This window comes from Panthera leo, chromosome A3 (assembly GCF_018350215.1).
Source record: "Panthera leo isolate Ple1 chromosome A3, P.leo_Ple1_pat1.1, whole genome shotgun sequence".
Classification (NCBI taxonomy): Eukaryota; Metazoa; Chordata; class Mammalia; order Carnivora; family Felidae; genus Panthera; species Panthera leo.
Genome location: NC_056681.1, coordinates 35,879,129 through 35,897,736, shown reverse-complemented (window position 1 = coordinate 35,897,736; position 18,608 = coordinate 35,879,129). Strand labels below are relative to the sequence as shown.

The window sequence follows — 18,608 nt, the reverse complement described above, 5'->3', positions numbered from 1 at the left end:
TACAAAGCACTGTGATAAATCATACAAGGGAGATGAGAGCATTGCTCATTGGTAAGAAGAGGCAACTTTCTAAAAGCAAAAGTTGGGGGACTAACACACACTTCTACTCAATCCTGAATCATTGAACCTTGTTTAACAAGACAGAGTTCTCAAAGGAGGGAAGTGAATTGGCTTGGGAAGTCCTGTCATCAAAAAGATGCTGCTGTTTCTCTGTCACCTTATTCTTGTACTGCTCCATGAACTTTATAGTCATGGCTAGGTTTTTTTCCGGCCTAGGAGGTACCATGTTCCTCAAAGCTTGACCTGTTTTCCCCATGAGTGGCGGGAATGATCTATATAGGAAGAGGTTCTAATAGATGGGGATACAGGAATACAGACACACATTTAAAGAAAATTTTAGTGATATCCTAGTTGATTGTCATGTCAATAGAGACAAATCTACATAAGGGAATATCTTAGATATTTACTAAATTCCTCGATGGCTGAGGCTGGTTCTTAATACATATTCTGTTTATGATGTAGCAATCTCTCTCTGGATACTGATCACTCAGTAAAAACCTTCAATCAATTGCATATACTGAATAGAGAACCAAGTTCGTTTCTAAGTTGGGTTAATATCTTAGATTCAAAAAGGGATACCATGTGAAACAGGTCTTCTAAAATAATAATACCTCAAAAGGGGATGCCCAGAAAAATGCACTGAGGGCTGAAACATGCATTTTTAATTTACTGCTCTATAGTAATCAGTACAGTGTTTTCCTGGTAAATGACAGATACTCAATAAATATTTGTTGAATTAATTAATTAATTAAGAGTGCCATAATGACAGCTGATTATGTTTGAGGAATACAGGGATAGTCATCTTGAAACAGGAAAAAGTGGATATATTCAGCAATTTCTCTGGCCTAAATCAGGAATGCTATCTCTATTTCTAGTGTTATAGTGAAGTTACAATAGGCTTTCCCATTAAAATAAAAAATTCACTTGACAGGACTATTACATAGTCTTCCTAGCAGACTCACAGGCATTTACTTCCCTCTACTTTCTGTTTATTGATGGAGAAGCCTCAGTGTGAGTTACTTCTAGCTAGCTGTCAGACCAATCTCAGACTAGCTGCAGAGAAATTTAAGAAATAGACTGCTTTGCAATTTTTCAGTCATTATTTTTTGAAATTGTACAAAAGATGAATATGAAGAAAGGAAATCAGCAATTTTGTCTAAGATTCTCCATTGGAAAGGAATTCTGTCCAACTTGCAGAATTCTCAGAGCTATACTGAGGTATTTCGAGGTATTTCTCTGAAATAGGGGTGAGGCCAGGGGGGTACCTATAAGGCTTTCATTTTCTGATGTGCTGCCATCAGTAAAGAATAGAAGCCACTCACTCAAGCCTGCAGGCATGAAAAGTCATCTCCCAAGTTCAAAATCTGTGACTGGTGTTATTTGGATACCGGAAGCGATGAGACCAGATGGTCATTTTGCAGAACCTCCCATTTTAGCAGGAATATAACCTTGCTCTTCAAGCATAAAAGGGACCATTTTGGAAGATGGATGAGGTGAGTCAGCAGAAAGTGCAAACAGTCTCAATTTCTGACAGGAGAATTAGCCATGTTTGGGTAATAGGAACCAAATCAGTTCAACAACAAGAACAACAAAAAAACCCAAAAGCAAAAGAAAAGATTAGTGAGTTGTTCTAGTTCCCCCTTCACATGGAACAGAATTTGGCTTCCTTTACCAGCTAAGAGGATCATGTATATTTTTCCATGACCACAGAAAACAATCCATAAACCTAGTGCAGCTGTCATTCAGCATCAATCTGGTGCTGGCATTGCAATTCACTTTGACTTTCTCTAGAATGACTGTTAAGCATTTAAAAGGAAACATGAACCCTTACACAGGATTTCCCCCCGTCTCCTTTTGGGGATACAGATTAATTCTTATCATCAGTTAATCACTACTGAGGCTAACCTCTGTGAGTCAGCAGCGGTAAGAAAAACAGTTAGGATCTCCTCTTGTAATATCATGCTTTACTTCAGTAAAAAGATGCTGAAATATTGCAGTAGGAATGGGATTGTAGCAACAAGGAGAACATGGCTTTTCTGGAACACAGGACTTTAACTCACATGTGATTATGAGTTTAATTAATAAACGTTGTACTGCCAGCTGCTAGCCTCTGAACTTTAAATCGCCTAGGCTTTAAAGCTTCCCCTTCTCCTGTCCCTTGACCTCAAAGCTTTTTGGCAATGTTACTCTACCTCCCCACCCCTAGCCCATCCTTCAAATTTGATTAGTTTTTCAGCTAGCTACTAACATCATGTGATTCAGGTCATATGGAATTGTTACTTTTTAAGTACTTAAGAGTTCACAGATCCCATAAAAGTGTCCATTTCTCTTTTTCTAAGTGGCAGAGGAAGAGAGAGGAGAAATGAAACAATAGTAGCTAATTGTTTTAAGTCAGACACAGGAGAGCATCAAAAGGGGGTCTAGAAAGGGGGGGGGGGGACCCAGCTAATTAGATTGGAAAAAGAATTATGAAAAGTTTAAGCAGGTTGTAGGAAATAGTCTGACAGACAGCAATAAATCTGATTGAGATGGAAGAAGATCCCCACAACAGCAATGGCTCAGATGAGGGCTTTGGGGAAAAGGCCAGGATTACTGAAATCTGACCGGAAAGGCTTCAGAAAAATGGTGTCAAAGAAATTATTGGGGGAGAGAGAGAGAGAGAGAGAGAGGGAGGTTGAGGAGGAGCAAGGCTGTGGATGTAAATTAATCTTATAATGGGGGAGGGAGTCAAATCAGGTACTGAAGCAATATTAAGGCAGTGCCAGCTGAGACCAACAGGTCACTGGACCCAGACCTATTACCCAGAGTTTTCAGCACTGATTTCATTAACTTCTGAATGGTTGGGATATTGGAAAATATTATTCCAGTTCTGTCATTCTACAGATGAACAAACTGACTTTCAATGGTGGTTGAGTGACTTTTTTAAAGACAGTGTGATTCCAAAACAGGAAATTACAAGCAGACTTCAGGGCTAGAACCAGGTCTCCTGGCTCCTGATCAGCAAGCATCCTTGACATCATGCCCTGCGGCCCAACTGAGGGGGAAAAGATATTGGAAAAGAAATCATATACATTCTCTGTGCCTGATCTGACCAATATGAAAAATGTGGATGATGCAAGAGGTCGTATAATAGATAGTTAATAGCTTAGTCTCTGGACTCGGAGGGATTGCTTTTAAATCCTGGCTCTGCTCTGTGATCTTAGGCAAGTTTTTGACCCTTTCTTTGCCTCAGTTCCCTCATCTGTAAAATAGAAATAATAATGGTACCCTGGTTACGGGGGTGTTATGAAGATTCAGTGAACTAGTACAGGTAAAAGCTTTTAGAATTAGTGGCTCACTCTTCTCCCTGATAGGCCCATTCTGATGAATCACTGCTTTGGGTATCTCTGTTCTTCTTAATCAGATCTATGGTTTACTAAATGTTATCTAATATCATATATGAACTCATATTATTACTGTGGCTTGCATTATTCATTTAGAAATCAGAAACTGGTTATACTTTTACATTGGGTGAAGTGCACTGAAATCCTTGTGAAGAAAATTATGCAGAAATGTGTAGCAATTATTGTTATAGCAATGATCGTAATTCTGAAGCTGCAGCTAGAACTCTCTGGAAATTTCTCTGAAATCCCTTTCCCCCTTTACAACTAATTTTTTTTTCAAAAGTCTTTCTCCACTCACCATGTCCTGTTTCCTCAATGCTACATGGTGTCTCCTCCCTCCCTCTTACCAGATACTTGGAAGGCCCTCTGCATTCAGTTTAAGAACTACCAGTTTGACCTCTGAAATGTCACTATTTCCAAATTTCCCCCAGGGAATCAGCTTGGAAATCAACATATTATCCTAAGGCTGTCTCTCCTGCCAGTGTTTTGGTGAAGAACAGATGAGGATAGTCCCTTGACACTTCAGAGCAAGAATTGAAATAGTGACAAGATCTATGTCTGCAACCACCACTTATTCCTCCACATGAAGCCATTGACAATTTCAATTCAGCAGTTCTGTCAGCATTTGGAATTCTGAAGCTCTGCTGTGCAAGTAGTAACCACAAGATTAAAAACGAAATAGGTATAGTTCAGACCTTGAGCCAGCCCTGGAGTGAGGGTACTCGGCCAAAGTCAGCAAGGATAGTAGGGAAAGAAATATTATATTCTGTCTACCTCACCTCAGTTTTCCACATTTTTACTACAGCTCTTTTGTTGTTGTTCAGTTTTAGCCACTTGGGGCTGGTTCTGTGCGTCATGCTGCCTGAAACATGCACAGAAAAACTGGCACCTATTTTCATATAGCTAGCCAATGTATTTGACAATGCAGAATACTCAGAAGGTGTGAGAGGGTGTTCTGCAGGTTTATTATTCAAGTGTACTTTCTTGGTACCTCTAATTCCTGGATTCCTGACCTGCTTTTCAATCTCTCTGGTAGGTGCTCATCTTGTATAATTTGTTCTAGTCAATAATGAAAATTTTGAAACTTACAATTAACTTCTGGGCAGGACTCATCTTAAAAGGGATCTTAAGGGATCTTAAAAGGGATCTTAAAAGGGATCTTAAAAGATGCCTCAATAAGGACTTACTTCTTTTTTCTTTTAATTAATCATCCTTTATACCAATTTACTCCCCTCTATTTCTGGAAGAACTATATAATCCAATCTGTGAATAGCAATTCTCAGATGTTAAAAAGGACCTGATTACTTAATTATATCGGCTTCTGCTCTGAAATCAACTTTAGATGATAAAACACCAAATTACCAGCATGGTATATTCAAGGCCTTCCATAGAAGGCATCAAGTCTCTGTTCCAGTGTATTCCTCAACGTAAGCTCCCCACTACTCAAATGGATGGCATTTGCTGTCCATAACTTGGGCTTACCTTACCTGTAGTTCTGTCTACGCTGTAACTTTTACTGAGAAGATCTCTCCTCCAACCTCCAAAAGCCAACTGGAGTCCTGCCTCCTTGCTCAGATCATTCGAGTCCACTGCAACAATGTCCTCCTCAGAATTTAACTTCCTTATTTCTGGTCACATTCACTTGGCAAATAATTATATACTCCCTCATGATTTTTCTTCCACTGTTGTATTATATTTTCATTCTGGTATTATTTATTGATTTTATTGTTTATTGTTTTTACTAAGATTACTACATGCTAAATTTATTGAGGTCAAAGACCATATAAACATGAGACTTTATATCCTCCATGGGGTTCATTTATGTATCTGGTACTCACTGATTGGTCAATATCTTCCTATTAGGTTGGTCCTTGCTGACAAGGGGTGACACTGCAGAAATGGATCTACGCTGAGGCTGACAACACCAATTTTCTTACCTTTATAGAATTGAAAAGCAGTTCCATAAGGGGGGAAAAATAGTTTATTCATAGTGCATCATATAAAAAGCAGATTTATCTATTTTTATCCTTCATGTCTCCTTTTTCAACCTCTTTCTCAAGTTACCTCTCATTTCTACTAATCATCAAAACCTACATGTTCTGCTGAAGGCTGGCTGCTATGAAAAGAGGTGCCACTGGCAGAAATATCAGTTTTCTGGTTGATAACCATCAATCTGGGGTTAGCACTTAGAGTTTAGGAATGTCTTTAGTCAAGCTAATTAAGGGGCAATTTATTGTGTTTGTGTATGTGTGGTCGTACATGTTTAACAGAGTAGAAAAAAATTGTAAATTCTTGGGAGATTTTACCATGGAGAGGTTAAGGAGATTATAAATGGTTTCGTATTCTGAATGCCAAGGTGATAATGCAGAAAATGCCAATGAACAAACAAGTAGGTAGCATCAGAGGGTCTGCATGAATGTTTCCTGGCACATCCTTGTGTCCATCTGTTCCTGCCTCTTCTTGCCATATTGCCCTGGATGTTTAAAATTTTAAACTTAAAATAGAAAATCTCTTCATTTCCCCCCTGAACCTTATCAATAATAAAAATGTTAAATTCATGCTTAAATTATGTTTTTCTTTAATTTCTCAGTAAGCTGTTCTAGAATTAGCTCCATAATTGTGCACATCGCCACTTCTTCCCAAATACGTGCCCTTTGCCAGCTTCACTGCGGTCTTCTACCTCCACCCCCCATCCCCCCAGTCTTCCACTAGCAAACAAACCCAGCAGTAATTACTAATGTCCAAGCACGTAATTCTGGCAGCGTTAGGCTTTTTCATTTGACGCAACTACGCAGAGCTGTCTGGACATGCAGCATGAAGTCAAAGCATTTTAAAAGCCTCCTACCCTTTTTTTCTCCCCTCCTCCCATCACTAAAACACAGTTGTTTATTTCGTTTGCGGATTGCAGAGTTAAAAAATTCCTCCACGCAGTTACATACCCCTGAAAATTAATTTTACACCCATATATAGTAATAGATCAACATATATTTATGTGGAAACACATGGTTATTTATAAAATTGAAAAACACTAGGCAATAAATAGCTGGGAATGAAAATATCTTATCTATATGGACAGGGCATTTTAGCAGCTCTAGTATAGAAATAATCAGAGTTATGACGAACAAAAACAATCCAAGATCTTATTGTGAGGCTTTTCAAAGGATCATGACAGCGTTTCTTTAATGCGTTGCATATATTCTTACATATGACGCTGTTACTCTTACTTAACAATTATTCAAATAGCACAGTTTTGCTCCTGGTCATTTTATGCCTATTTTATTTATATCAAACAGCAGGAAACATCCCTGTGGTAATTTGTGTTCACTCAGAGGCCCCAAGCCTCAGAGTAGAAAATGGTTAAAGTACTTATCACTGCCTCAGCAAAATCCCGCAGTGCCATAATAGAAATTGCAGTAGATCTTTAGGTCAGAGTCCGGTTTCAATCTAACACCTGCATTACCCTGAAGGACAAAGTTGCATTTTCCTGAGGAAAACCAGTCTTAATGATGTCAAAATCAAAAACTATCAGCCTGAGATAACCAATGTCCATAGGAAACACTTCCACTCACTCTGAAACCATGGCCAAGGAGATTAAATCTACACCCTACAGGACCAATAATATTTCTCAGAGATGTATTTGTGTGAGTGTGTGCTTCTGTTCATGCCTAATTACAAGGATGGGGGAGAAGGAAGAGGTAGTGGGTTTCATTTTTAAAGTTGATTCTTCTTAAAGTTGATTCTACCCCCATATATATATATATATTTTTATCAAATAGAAATATATATGGAAATATATCACTTTTGTAAACAGATCATGTTGGCATCTTCATATATACCTCATTCATGTGCACCCGCGGTCTGTAGACAAATATACTCTGTGTTAAAAACAAAAACAAACAAAATCCTTGATATCCAACTGGAGGATGAATGCAGATTTTTTTTTAATTTGTTTATTTCCTACCTAAAAAAGGGGTAAAAGGTAACATGAAATTTTCCACAAGTAGACTTATTTTTTTGAAGCTATGCAGGAGCTGAGGATGGGAGCAGGTAACTACCTGCACAGGAGTCCTATGGGAAGGATTTTTTCCCCCCTTTTAAAAAATTTTAACCTACTATGCGTTCTCTATGAGGGAGTCTCTGTGAGACCAGGGTCTCACAGAGGCAATTTGGCCTCCAGCCCTGAATACCCAGCTCTGGCCAGGCATCTCTGCGGCAGGTAGATGCGGCGCTGCTGCCGACCGCTGTCCGCGGTGCTGAAAGGTCGCGGGCGCCTGTGCGGTCCCTCGGTATTGCTGTCCAGGGTGCTGACTGCGGGCCGCCGCAGTCCCCGAGGCGAGCCCACCCCCGCCAGCCCTCCGCAGAGCCCTCCCACACAGCACGACCCGCCCGCCTCCCGCCAGCCTGCAGTTGACGTGGAGCAGGCGGCATAAATCAAGTCCGCGGGGCATGGAGGCTGCTGCCGCTGCTGCAGCTCAGCTAGCCCGGGGCGGGAACTCCCCCTTCTCCTTTCGCCTCCCCAGCTCCCACAACCTGCCCTCTCCTTAATTCTTCCCTGGATAATAGCGCCTTAACGACAATAGTCAAACTAACAGGGTCAGAACGGCAGGGTTTGTTTGTTTTGGTCTACAGAAAAAAAAAAAAAAAAAACCCAGCAGCCTAAAGACCTCTGAAAACTGCATCGCAAGATGGAAGAGAGAGAGTCCCACTACTGTTTCGAAAGAGTAAGTTATTATTCGGTACGTATCCTTGCGCTTCCTCCCCATCGCTCCATCTGCAGTGTCCCCATTCCTCCCTTCCCTAAGCAGCTCACCTCGAAAATACTTTATAAAGCCCCAGACAGGAGCTATCCCGACGCGCACACACGGAATACCGCACCCTAGGTGCACAAATACTTGTATTTGCTCAAGCTCACTTGGTCTCCGCGGCTGTGGTCCCCTCTGGGTATGCAGCCATCCAAAACCAGAACCACGACCTGAGGTGGAGGCTCCTTACCTTGGCTTCTTCAGAGGGTGGTGTTCGCCCGGCCCCTGCAGGTCGCAAGTGTGGAGGAGCCGCCGGGCTGGGAGGGAAGGAGAGACAGCGCCTGACCTCCCCGAGGTTTCGTCTTCAATGCAACGTGAGCTCTGCCCTCATCAAAGATGGCCGTCCCTTTTGACGTCAGCAGCTTTTAATAGCCCTCTTCAGGAGGGGCGGGGAGGAAGTGTGTTGAGGGGAGGGCGGAGGGAGGATGGAAGCTGGTGGTGGGAGGGGAGGAGCCGAGATGTGCGGACTGCTTGACTCAGCTCCCGGGGCGCTTTACTGCAAACCTTTGTATTGTAGTCTTTTATAAACACCTGAACGGGACGATTCTTATGACTCCATTTTAACACCCGGGCTCGGGCAAATACATTTATCTCGCGACTGGTTTTCTGATATTCTGCGTGTGTGCGTGTGTCTGTACATACGTATCTGTTTGTGCATATATTATATGTGTGTTATATATGCGATAAACATGTGATATATATATATAATTTTTCTCCCTGCTGAGTTGTCTTTGATTGAGTCATGGAAGGGGAGGGGAAGGCAGAGGAGTAGAAGGGGGCGGGGGAGGGAGTCGAGAAGATTTCAGTTGCAATTTGTTTTTTCTAAAGAAGCGGCTCGGAAGGGGCATCCCTGTCAACCCTTGCCAGCTCCATATATGGCCAGGCTACGTGGGCTGCTATTTTTATGAGTGAATTCTTCCATTTTATCAAAGCAGCATCGAGTGCTTGGAGTTTGCATTAGTGTGGTCAGTTGGGGAGACAGACTCGTACACGTTATTTTAAAGTACGTCAGAGCAATTATCTCTGGGAGATATAAAATGAATTGGGAGACGGGGGAGGGAAAAGTAGTTAACCCAACCAGCGTGGGTTTGCTGGAGTTCAAGCCTTGGAGTTGAGAGTTGTTTATAAAGGGCAAAATCGATGACGCTGTTTTCGGTTGAATTTGCAACCGGAGCCTGGGGTTTTATGTTGGGGTTTCTTAGGAATAGTTCACGGAGTCGCATACGCGCGTTATAGGACCGCCCTGACCTCCAAGGGGAGTGTGGAGGACTGCGGATTCAAGGATCTCTGGGACACTACAAAATTCTGGTGGTTCATTCAGTGCGCAAACCCAGGCTAGGTTGGGGGCCGCTCAAAAAGGCGTGGGAGAGAAAAGCTACTTGTGCTGGTCATATGAGAGATTAACAATAATAATCATAAAGCAATAATCCTAACTGTCCTCCTTTGTTGTGTATTAGGCACTGAGGGAGGGCGGGTGGTGGGGTATGCAAATGGTTCCGCGGTGGCAGCCTCTCGGATGATTCACAGGTGTTGGGGAGGCTGTCGCGGGGCTTTCCGCAGGGAGGGAGAGCTGGGGAGCGCGTGGGAGGTGGGGGACCTCGGCTGAGGAACTGTTTGTACTTTTCCGGGAAGGATGCGATTAGAAGTCGTGCCTCGCAATGTTGAAACTTGATGGCCTCTTTCAGGCGATGGAAAATCCTGGTCTCGAGTCCGGAAAAACAACGCACTGCCCCCACCCCTGCCACCACACATACACACACAAACACCCCACCCCCACCCCCAGCACACCCGGCTCTCTGGCCTGAGAACCAAGCTCAAGTTTTTAATTGTAAGCTATTGTAGAGAGAATCCTAGGAAAAGAAAGAAGGAAAGCAGAGTTACAAGGGGGCGTTTAGAGCCAGCAGAGCTGTAAGAATTAAATAAAGGATGCCTTTAATTGAAATAAGTAGAAGTCATTGTTTCTTAAAGATTCCCTGACCCAAAGGGTATTTTGAAATATTAATGTTTTCAATAATAATTAACAAATACTGTTTGGATTTTTATTAAAGCTGGATTCCTAAAACAAGGCATGTTGCTGAAATATTCATTAAACATTTAAGATTCTTATACAATAAAGAAGAAGAAAATCTGCACGGTCCTCAGATACTTAATTGGCAATAAAATTCCTAGTTACAGTTCTCACTTTCTTTATAAAGCAAGCTGGAATGGGCTCAGGGAAGTGGTGACAAATGCAATGTCACTACAAAATCCTTTAGAGTCAGGATTTGTTTCCAAAATGTGGCACTTATTTAGCACATAGAATCTTCCTGGGGAAAAGCCTGCAGTGAGGAGAAACAAAATATGTGTAAGGCCCTCAGACTGGAAGTCATTCATGCAGAAAGTTTTGTGAAAGAATGGAGGACTTGGGGGATATTCCAGATTTAAAAAGACAAATAAAGAAAGGAAGTACGTCACTGACTAAGGCTCATCCTGCAGGCAAAAGTGATGTGGTAGTCACCAGGGAGGACCGGTTTGGTATTCTGAATTTTCAACTGCTGATGCCCCACACTGACATCTTTAAATATTACACATAAGAGGAAAGAGTGAGACTGATTCAAAGGTTCACAGAAAATACCACAGGCCCAAAGGATTATCTTGTGATGGTGGCAACATTTTCCACTCTCCTGTGCTTAAGCTGAAAACTATACAGGTTAGGAGGTTCTTCATCTTGCTCTGGGAAAGGTAGCAGAGTCTGATTTGAGACATAAACACTGGATAAATATAAGTCTACTAAGGATGATCAGATAGCCCTAAATATATTTTTAATATGATAATAAGATTCCCACCCCACCCCTACCCCCAGGGTTTTCTCATTGCTTGATTAAAAAAAATATATATCAACAGTCATCCTTACCAGTACGGAACCAACAGATTTAAGTTATTCAGGGTCTTAAAGGTCTAAACCGCAGAAGGAAGGTGATGGAAAATTTGCTTTGAAATGATTCAGCTGCCTGTGAACCAACACAAAGAACCAACATATAGAGTAACTAATGGTTAGGATCTCATTTGATGAGTAATGAGAAAATTACCTTCTCTGCTGGATGGATATTTACACTATGCTAATTCAGTCTCTGAAAGCTTTTTCTGGTACACCATGCCCCAAAGTATTCTAGTTTGTAATAGGTCCAGATCCAAGGTATTTAGCTTGTATTTCCCAGGTAAGGTACAAGATGTATGATTGATTAAAAAATTACTACTTCAAAGAGTATAATAATAAAAGTTTTAATAAAACGTTATATCATATGATCTTTCCAAAGTCGATTTGCAAATAGTTTAGTTACTTGCTTAGCTCAGAACCCCCCCCCCCCCCCTTCCAAGGTCCACCTTTGGGATAGGCCTGGCATCCTGTGACTATATTTCAAAACACCATGAGGGCACAAGGCTTGGGCACAAGAATATACAATTTGACAGATCAACTGTTTTGATTCCTTGGTTTACTTTCCACATGGTGTGTTTACCGCATTTTCATTACATGTTCTTCCAGCCCTTACCCCAGCCCCCACCCCAGTCACAGAAAGTGAATAAATAGTACCTGGTGAAAGCTTAAGGGCTATAGCTCTAAACTCCCCAGGTTTTCCTTATTACCTGAAGCCATTGAGGTAGGGCCATATTTTGTGAGAAGTAGAAAAAGAACCAGGAGTATTGGTTTCTGTTTCTGGCTTGCCATGTAGAGAAGAAATAAGATTGCACACCCAGAGTTTTAAATAATACTTTGGTTTTTACTAAGAACAGCATTGTAGGAAAGGAGGAGAGTCCTCATCAGCCAGAGGAGGGTAGGTGCTTCCATGCTCCTATTCCTTAAAACCTCTACATCGTAGGCTCTCTTTTGTACATGAATGCACCCTAGAACTCTCTCCAATGCCAAGATGTGCCTGTGGTCAAGGAGGGTGGAAGAACCTTGTGTCAACCAGGGATACAAGGAAGGAGAACATAATAGTCAAAGTTAGTGAAACTTAAAAAGGCTATTTGAAAGAGATCACAGTATTCCTTCAGTAAATCTTTTAAGAATCTTATTATTCTGTCATCTCTCTGTTTTCTCATAGGTAAAATGGGGACAATAATTATAATCAACTCACAAGGCAATTGTGAAGTACTTAGAATCATCGTATCTGACACTATGAAGTATTGGTTAAATAAAATAAATCTATCAATTTGATGAGACTCTTAACTTTCTCTAAGTAATGACTCATAACTGCTGCTTTAATATGGAGGGTTGATTTTTTTTCATTAGCTAATGACTAGATATGTATCATTTAACTCATCTGGGCCCTGGTTTCTTCATCTGTTTGAATTCATTCATTTATTCAACATCTAAAACCTTCCATATGCTTGCCACATATTGGAGTTTAGGTAAAACAGAGGAAGGAACTGAAGACTAAATAACCTGACTAAAGGCACAGCTAATAAATGGTACAGCTGGAATTTGAACCCCATGGCTCAAGTTCATAATCATTATGCTTTAGTACAAAATCTTCCAGCCCCATCAGACTCCTTCCCTATGTATTAGGGTTCTCCAGGGAAAGAGAAACAGAACCAATAGAATGTATACACACACAAATACACACACGTGTATTCTCTTTTCCCTGCCCCTCTCTGTGTATGTATATGTATGTATATATATGTGTGTGCGTATGTGTGTGTGTGCATATATATATATATATATATATATATATATATATATATGCAAAAAGACTTATAAGGAATTGGCTTGCATGATTATGGAGGCTGATAAGCCTCAAGATCTGAGTGTAAGTCAGAAGCTGGAGACCAAAGAGAGCCAATGGTGTAGTACCAGTCCAAAGGCCAGCAAACTTGAGCCTCAGATAGAGATGTTGTTTCAGTCTGAATATGAAGACAGAAAAAAGCCAGTATCCCAGTTTAAAGGCAATTAGGCAGAAGGAACTTTCTGTTGCTGAGCAGAGATTCAGACTTTTTATTCTATTTAGGCCTTTAGCTGATTGGATGAGGCTGACCACATTAGGGAGGGTAATCTGCTTTAGTCAGTCTACTGATTTAAATGTTTATCTTATCCAAAGATACCCTGACAGAAACACCCAGAATAATGTTTGACCAAATATCTGGGCACCTTGTGTCCCAGTCAAGTTGATCCATAAAATTAACTATCAGATCCTCCCTTTACAGCTAACCTCTCTGTCTCAACATATTGTGGCTTGTGTATGACTTTTTTCATTAACAGCTTTAGGGTTCCATTGCTAATGGGATGAGTCTATGGACACTGACCACAAGGTTTGGTTGGGATGAATTCCAAGAAACGGATCTAGGCTGGCAAGATGATTACTTGGAGTAAACAGAAACAACAGAGTTAAAGGAGAAGAGTGCCAAGTATAATCAAGGAAGGAATTTAGAGATCAATACCAAATAAGGAGCATAAATAAGAATTGGGTCAAGATGATGCAGTCAAAATGTACTTGAAAGAGTCAGTCGAGGAAGTCAGAACAGAACAGCAAGGTTGGCCACTGGTTTTGAGGGAACGATAGGAGATTTTAAATAAGAATTTATTTAATAAATAAATAAATAAACAAACAAACAAACAAATAAATAAGAATTTATTCCAGGAGCCAGGAACTCAGGCAGTGAAAATCAGGGTGAGATGGGTTAAGGTGAATAATTCAGGATATGTCTGGGAATGTACAAAGGATATCTGGAACTATTCGATTGCTTTTGGCCATGAAAGACAGCACAATTCTGCTACCTAACACCAGAGCATTTATTCAGTTTAATATCTCAGCAGGTAATGTTAATGATCTCCTGGTCATTTCCAATGGACTTCCCATCTTTCTTAACTTCTGCCTTCACTTGATACTCTGTACTGCTCATTCCATTTCTTAAAGTGCTCTATGAAGTGCCCCCATCTCTGTTTCTCTCCCTTGTTTGTTGACTCTTCATTTTCCATAGCAAATGAGTTGAAGCAGCAGAATTGTGGCGCCCAGCAGATTAAGCTGTACATTTTCCTGAGCTCCACACAAGCCCTCTGGGAGCTCCATTTGTCCATGTAATGTGTCCTGACTCTCCACCATGAAAACTTTTGCACTCTAAGCCAAAGAGAAGAAAATTTAGCAGCTCACATTTGCAAAGGCCTGTACAAATTATAAAGCACTATCACACACAAGGTCTCATTTTATTCTCACAATTCTCTGCGATATATGTACAAGCAATTATTATCTCAATTCTAAATTTTTTAAAATTTTATTTATTTAGAGAGAGCATGCACAAGCGGGGGAGGGGTAGTCAGGGAGGGAGAGAGAGAATCCTAAGCAGGCTCTACACTGTCAGCACAGAGCCTGAGGCAGAGCTTGATCTCATGGTTCGTGAGATCATGACCTGAGCCAAAATCAAGAGTCCAACACTTAACTGCTTAACTGACTGAGCCATTCTATTTTAATTCTAAATTAATACATGAGAATTCTGACTGAGTTTTTCGGACTCCTGTAGTCTTCATGGTAGGAAAATAGGAACCAATGTCCTATTCCTTCCTTCACATGTTATCTTAAAAGAATCTGATTCATGCCCCCCTGAGTTTAAGCATTCTTTATGTATGTAGGACTGCTAATTTTATGTTATCAGTCCCATCTTCTCTCATGAGCTTGAGTCATATTCCTAGCTTCTTACTGAATACTCTCATCTGTAGGATCAAGGTATGTCAAACTGAACATATACATGCATCAGTTGGTTTCCTCCACTCTTCTTCATCTCTTACATTCTTAATTAACAATCTCAGTAGGTGTCCTGCTTACTAAATTAGCACTCAGAAGGATCTTAGTTTCGTTCTCCTTTTATGCCTTTTCTTCATCTTCCCAGCTCTATAGGCTCAGTCATATACCTTTTCTCCTATCTATGCACTCACTTCTTGGTGATTTTATCCAGTTCTAGAACCTTGAGTGGCATTTATGTGTTAATGTCCTCATATTTACGTATTCAACCCTGATTTATCTTTTAAACTTCAGCTTGTCCATCTGACTTCCTACTCAATACCTGAACATAAATATAAAGCAAATATGGATATAAAACCTAGCATGTACCAAGTAGAATTTGAGATTTTTAACTCCAATATGGCTCTCTTCCCCATTTAGTAAATGGCATCTACATTCACCTATTTCTTTAGGATAAAATCTTGTCTTATTTCACTAATCTCTTTCCCGTGAACATCTCATGTGTGAGAAAATGTTGCTCTATTTTCAATACTTTTTCTAAATTCACCCACTTCTCAACCTCTACAGTTGAAGCCACCATCATCTTTCACTTAGGCTCTTACAGTAGCCTCCTAGTTTGTCTCCTAGCCCTTATTTTTTCATATAGCTATCACAATGACACTGGCAAAAATAAAAAATCTTTCTCAAAAAACGTTTAATGGCTCCTATGACTTTTAGAAGTCCTTCTCCTAACCTACAAGATCAGGCTTCTGGCCACCTCTTGAAACTCATTTCCCAACACTCTCCTTATACTTATTTCCATTATAATCACACTGGCCTTCTTGTTGTTCATTGTACAATCAAATGAACTTCCACCTCAGGACCTTTGTATTTGCTATTACCTTTACCTGAAACATTCTTCCCCAGATCTTCTCATGTCTCACCTCCTCAAATGCTACTTTTCCAAAGGAGTCTTCTCTGACAACCCAAATTAGCTAATCATGCTAATCTCCAATTCACTATCATTCTTTATTCTCTTACCCTGAATTATTTTTCTTCATAACACTTTTCTCCTCTTGACATTATATATTTGTTTTTATATATTATGTATAATATATATAAGTCTATATCTCTATCTATCTATCTATCTATCTCTATATAAAGGTAACAGTTTTTAATGACATCAGTGTTTCCTTTGGGTAAAGTATTTTTTTGTTTCTAAATAATGTGCAGATATTGCTAATTCTTGACTCATAAAATAGACTATCATTGAGTTTATTGTTATGACCAATGATAATCAAGCTCTCTTATATTACCCCTTTACCCTTTCCCCATCCTCTCAATGCCATGACTTTTTGTTAAATGATGACTCAGTTATTAATATGAATAGGTTAACATTGTTAATCCCACACAATGAGTATGCTTCTTCTTTTGCATAATATCCCACTTTACTTGAAGAAGGTTTTAAGAGCTTCTATAGAGGAAATAAAGATGGTTGCTTACAAAGAAACACGAATTACATCAACACCAGACTTCTCATCAGCAAATCTGGATGATAGGAGGGCAATGGAATAAATCTTGAAGTGTTAGAAGAAAAATAAGTTGCAGTCTATAAATCTCTATTAAGCTAAAATGTTGATAAGGAATTAAGGTCAAAATAAAGTCATTTCCAGAAATACACAGATTCAGGATGCTTACTTCCTGTGCACTCAGTCTGCAAATAAAAACATTTTCTGAGGATTGTACCCCAGAAAAACAACAATACACAAAAAAATACACAAAATGCAGAAGGCTAGGGATTTAGTAAATGTTAGAACTAATGTAGGATTTATTTCTCCTAGGATCAAAACTAGGAAGCAAGTACAGAAATAAAACAGTAAAAATTAGGTAACTTAACAAATAGTGTAATTTAAAAGGTGTATTAGTCTGACAATGACATAGGTCTCTTTGAACAATAATAAAAATAAAAGTGTCCTATAAATGTCAGGAAAAATGAAAGCTTACCATACATTTTTGGTCCAAATATGACACAATTTTGAGCAATTTTTTAAAAAATGTTTATTCATTTTTGAGAGACAGATGGAGTGAGAGCAGGGGAGAGGCAGAGAGAGAGGGAACCGCAGAATTTGAAGTAGGCTCCAGGCTCTGGGCTGTCAGCACAGAGCCTGACATGGGGCTCAAACCCATGAACTGTGAGACCATGACCTGATCCGAAGTCGTATGCTTAACTAACTGAGCCACTCAGGGGCCCCCAGTTTTGAGCAATTTTTGATGGAGCTTAAGGAAAGAGCTTCTGTTTGTCCTTTTTGTTTGATTATTTTCTTTGTGTGAAGATTTGGTGTCATAGGAATATTTAAAGAGTCACTGCTTGGTTCTGCAGTGAATAGTATTTATATGATCATAATGCTATAAATGCTATTTATTGATTTTTAAAGTTTATAATCAAGTGGTAGATCAAGCACAAGAAACTTCACTATGTTTTCCTAACAGAATCTAAATGGTATGAGTCCTAAACTATAAAAGTGGTGATAGAACTGTCAGAATGTGGTAGTTAAAGGAGGGAGCTGAGGAGGGGTTAAGGTGGAGGGGTGTCATTTAATATACAAGCCCCAATTTACTAATTTTCTACGGTAAAGGTTTAAGATAATTACTCTAAAGTTGATAGAAGAAAGAAATAAGGTTTAATCATATTACATGATTATATACAAAGCTATATATAAAATCAATCAACAGAAAACAAAAATTCAATGAAAGTAATAAAGTTTGGGTGTTTGAATAAGAGAGAAAGAGCCATGGCACCTGGGTGGCTCAGTTGGTTAAGCATCTGACTTCAGCTGATGTCATGATCTCAGGGCTCGTGGGTTTGGGTCCTACATCAGGCTTGTGCTGACAGCTCAGAACATGGAGCCTGCTTTGGATTCTGTGTCTCCCTCTCTCTCTGCCCCTCCCCCACTCATGCTCTGTCTCTCTCTCTCTCAAAAATAAATAAACATTTTTTAAAAAATTTTTAAAAAGAGAGAGTCAATTAGATGATGTTCTAATCTTTAAAAAGGAGAGTTAATACATACTATTCAAATTTCATGAATCAAGAATAGAAGTATGTAATTTAAAATTAAAGTTATAAACAACAAGAAGAACTTAAAATTGAAATATTTAAAGATAGTTTCTTTGGGAAAGAATAAAGACAAAGACTCATGATTTTATATTTTTTTAATTTCTCATTTTTTAATGTGAATATATTAACTCTTAAAAAGAATAGAGATAGAGGTGCCTGAGTGTCTCAGTTGGTTGAGCGTTCAACTCTTGATTTCAGCTCAGGTCATGATCCCAGGGTAGTGAGCCCTCTATTGGGTTCCACATGCTGAATGTAGAACCTGCCTCAGATTCTCTCTCTCCCTCTGCTCCTCTTTCCCACTCACACACATGCTCTCTCGCTCTCTCAAATAAAAAAAAAAGTAAAAAAGAATAGAGATAGCAAAATTATGAAATTATTTCAAAATGCTTTTAAAGAGGCACACTTGGTTTGTGTGGGCTGCAGTGTTCTCCTTTAAATGACTATCTTATAATGCCTTGGCAATTCTAAAGTCTTATTTTCTCAGTCTGTTAAAATGCTATCCACTTTTATAGTGGAGAATAAAAACGAATATTGAAATGTGTTTTTAACCCTTTAGCTA

At 39.6% G+C, this 18,608-nt stretch overlaps 1 protein-coding gene across 1 annotated transcript in view; it reads right to left on the bottom strand.

Moving 5' to 3' along the window:
• The window catches only part of SNAP25 (synaptosome associated protein 25), an 84,809-nt gene extending 76,246 nt beyond the window's left edge, over nt 1–8,563 (bottom strand). The window contains exon 1 of the mRNA XM_042931612.1: nt 8,436–8,563. The gene's annotated coding sequence lies outside the window, so the exon portion shown is untranslated. The remainder of the gene's footprint in view (nt 1–8,435) is intronic.
• Nucleotides 8,564–18,608: the final 10,045 nt, after the last annotated feature.